Here is a 4,307-nt window from a genome sequence, read left to right as displayed (position 1 = left end):
AATAACGCCAGGATCACGCCCTGAGCCGAAGGCAGACGCTTAACCGCTGTGCCACCCAGGCGCCCCAGAACTCCTTTTTTTTTTTTAAATGAATTATTTTTTTAAAAAATCAAAGGTGTGGGAGACCATTCTTTTTAGGCTGTCCCATTTATGGTTAAAAATGTTAAATTTTTCTTGATAGTGAAAAAAATGCATGTTGTATATATTGATTTTTACTAAATGATTGCTTCTTTATGGTAGTCCTTGTAAGTGGGCAAAAATGTGGTTGTTTGATATTAATGGAATTCTGTCAAGGCTGCAATTATTCAGTTCAAGTCTTTCCTCCTGACACATGGTTTTTGACGTAAGTGCTTGAGTATATTCTCCCATGTTAGCTGGAGTCTGCAACTCTTCCCCTGTAAGAGGTATATAGTTGTGGCTACTGAGCACCTTCCCCATTTAGAGTGATGGTAACATCTGTATTTGGGTATGAAAGTGGTTCTAAAATATTTTTAAAAATAGAAAATGACTTGGTTAACCCTTTCTACTAACAATGATATGTAGGCACTTAGTGTTGGTCCTAAAACTCTTTATAATATATGGGCTGGGTCTACTCTTAAAAAGTCATTTGAATTTAAAGGGTAGCTCGTAGGATTTCCTTTGTGGGGATGGACTAGTTCCGTATCTGGATTATGGTGGTGGTCATAGGAATCTGTACATATCATAAAATGTCACAGATTTGTGTATGCACACACACCAGAAAAGGCATGTAAAAATGGGTGAACTCAAAGTAGGGTCTGCAGTCTAGTTAAGCTATTACATCAACATCCATTTACTGGTTTTGTTATGGTTACTCGGTTATGGAAGATGTTGCATGGGATTTCGACTGTTTTTTTTAACCCTTTCTTCAGTTTTTGCAACTACTTGTGAGTCTATCATTGTTTAAAATAAAAATGAAAGTTTAGAAAAGTCAGTTTGGAAAAAAAACATGGCAGCCAGGAAAATAGATTCTTCCTGATATTTGTGATTCTAATAGAACATTAATGGAAACAAATATTTGGAAATATTCGGTGCTCCCCGGAGGGTAAAGTCTGTTATCACATTGTGTTTAACAAGTGAGCTGGAGAGTCCAGCTTAGCGTCTCTATTACTATTTCAGGTTGAATGCTTGCAACATAAAAGTCAGAAGGCCACTGTTGTTACAAGCCTTGAAATACCAGCCAGAACTGTCCTTGTTGCCTAAAATTAAATAAACTTGTGCCATAGTATAAAAAATTGTTTGCAGTAGTCAAGGGAATGGCAGGGTTTTTTTGTTGTTGTTTTGTTTTTTGTCTTTTTAAAAAGAGTTTCAAGCTTTTCAAGTTTGGTGTATGACTGTAAGTGGAGGCATGAAACATTGGGAAAATGTAGAATTTATAGTCAATGAATGTAATTTTGCCTTAACTAAGCCATGCTGAATTAACCATTGAGTGAGTCCAGTTAATGAGAAAGTAGTGAATATGGGACTAAACATATTAAATAGGGAGATTGTACTATGCTTTTCCCGCTCAGTCTCCCCTCTTACTTTTCTCTCTTATATTTTCACTTACAACAGGTTGTATCTTTATTTTTCTCTAGACAACTTCAGTTGAAATGGTTCAGACTGAGCAGGACACTATTCAGGAAATATATTAAAATATCAGTATTTCATGGCAATGAATTGGATAAATTCTGCCCCAATTGACAAACCTTTAGAAATTGCATAATGACTTAAAAAAAAAGTAGATAACTTGAATATTTCTCTACATTGAAGAAAAAATGAAGAACTAATTAAAAATTTTCCCCAAAGGAAAACAACAGAATCAGATGACTTTACAGATAAGTTTGCCAGACTTTGAAGGAAGAGATCATTTCCTGAAAAGAACGAGAGGGAGCATCCCTCAACTTACTCCAAGAGCAAGTAGAACTTGACATCGAACAATGCTGTATGAGGTGACTCCATCACTGGTGTCACTTATGAACACAAATGCAAAAATTCCAAACCACAAATTTGAAAGGTAACAGACCAAATAATTAGACCTTTAAGGTCAGTGTTACAGACTGTGTGTGTCCCCTAAAATTCACATGGATAAAACCCTAATCCCTAATGAGATGGTATTAGAAGGTAGGGTCTTGGGAGGTAATTAGGTCTAGATGAGATCATGCAGGTGGAGCCCCCATGATGGGATTAGCGTCCTTACAGGAAGAGGAAGAGACTGGAGTTCACACCATCTCTCTCTGCACACACATACCAAGGAAGGCTAGGTGAGGAGCTAGCCAGGAAGAGGGCCCTCAGCAGGAGCCCAACCATGCTGGCACCCTAATCTCAGACTTCAAGCCACTAGAACTGTGAGAAGTAAGTGTTTGTTGTTTCAGCCCCCAGTCTATAGTATTTTGTTATAGCAGCTCGAACTCACCGAGACGGTCAAGAAAGCAGTCTGCTAAATTTTTTTATTGGTTCTACAATTTGGAATAGATTTCTTCCTTTACTATTATTTAATCTTAGTAATACTGAACTGGACTCCAAGACTGAAAATGAGCATCTTTGTCTTCTTCCTGATTTTAAAGGAAATGGTTTGCATGTGTCGCCATTAAGAATGTTGTTAGCTGCAGGTTTTTTAGAAGGACTCCTGATCAGATTAGTGGAGTTCTTTCTGTTCCTGGTTTGCTCGTTTGGAAGAGACTCAGGAGACGGAAACACCAAGCGTAATGAGTGAATCCTGTTTGGCTCCTGATTCCAATAAACCCAAAGCAGAAAGACAGTTTTTTGAGGCGTCGGAGGAAATTTGATTATGGATTGGGTATTAGAGAACAACAACAAATTATTTTAACTTAGGTGTGGTCATGCATTGTGATTGTGTAAGAAAATGTCTGTTTTTAGGGTTTTTTGTGGCAAAATTATGCATAATATTAAATTTCCCACTTTAGCCATTTTTGAGTGTACAAGTTCTCCAGCATTAAGCGCATTCACACTGTTGTGCAACCACCAGCACCATCCCCAGCACGTTTTCATCTTCCCGAGCTGAAACTCTGTCCCCATTGAACACTAACTTCACATCCCTCCCGACCCAGCCCTTGGAAACTACCCTCTACTTTCTGTCTCTATGAGTTTGACTCCTCTAGGTACCGCGTATAAGTGCCTACAATATTTGTCTTTTCCTGACTGGCTTATTTCACTTTGCAAAGTGTCCTCCAGGTTTATCCATGTCATATGTAGGCTGTGTCAGAATCTCCTTCCTTTTTAAGCTACTATTCCATTCTGTACGTCTACCACATTGTTCATCCACTCATCCGTCAGCGGACTCTTGGGTGGCTTCTACTTTTTGGCTACTGGGAATGCTGCTGGGAATGTGGGCATACAAATATCTGTTCAAGTCCCTGTTTTCACATCTTTCGGATACCCATGTATACTTTCAGGTGGGCTTGCTGGGTCATGAAGATTCTGTGTTTGAGGAATTGCCACACTGTTTTGTACAGCAGCGGCACCATTTCATATTCCCACCAGCAATGCGCAAGTGTTCCACTTTCTCCACATCCTTGCCAATGCTTGTTAAGAAAGTGTCTGTGTTTTTAATGGATTTATATGAGGTAGAGCTGAAGAAGAAGAATTATTAGTCACCCATTGCCTACCGAGCAGCCATGCCCCACCCATGGGACTTCAGGTCCCCACCAGCTGACAGGCAGTACAGCCATCTGCTTGGGCTGGCTGCCTTTGCTCTGAGCTGTGACCATGCCTATATTTGCCATGTGTGCCTATAAAATTTCCATTATGTCTCTGAAAGACTTTAAGGGGGAAAAAAGGGAAAACACTCTGATTTAGTGATACATATGTATGTGGAAAAACAGTTTTTAAGAGGCAAGAAAATGCTAGATATTATTCATGATTCTAGATACCTCTTGGGTAGGAGTGGGGGATGGCACCATAGTATTGGTCATGTTCTGGTCATATTCTGGTTTTTAAGTTGGGTGCTGGTTTCCTTAGTTCCTTATTATGATGCCTCATTACCTCCATAAATTGCATATATCCTTTTGTATATTTAGTATTATATAACTTACATTTTTCATCCTCAACTAGTAACTTCTATTCCTTAGGGCTGTGGTTGCTATGTGTTGGTCAAAGTTCCTGTGCTGATCCGAAATTTCAGCTGGTATAGTCTAAGGCAGAAAGTGAGAATAGAGTGAGTTTTATAAAGCTAAATTTATTCAATTTCAAGGACTTATATGTTCCTTAATTACATCCTCTGTATTTTATTTGGTATTAAGAGAAGCTTCAGAAATGATCATAGAGTTTAAAAGGATGCAGTTTGTTGT

This window comes from Ailuropoda melanoleuca, chromosome 5, assembly GCF_002007445.2.
Source record: "Ailuropoda melanoleuca isolate Jingjing chromosome 5, ASM200744v2, whole genome shotgun sequence".
NCBI classification, from domain to species: Eukaryota; Metazoa; Chordata; class Mammalia; order Carnivora; family Ursidae; genus Ailuropoda; species Ailuropoda melanoleuca.
Note: the sequence above shows the minus strand (reverse complement) of the source record.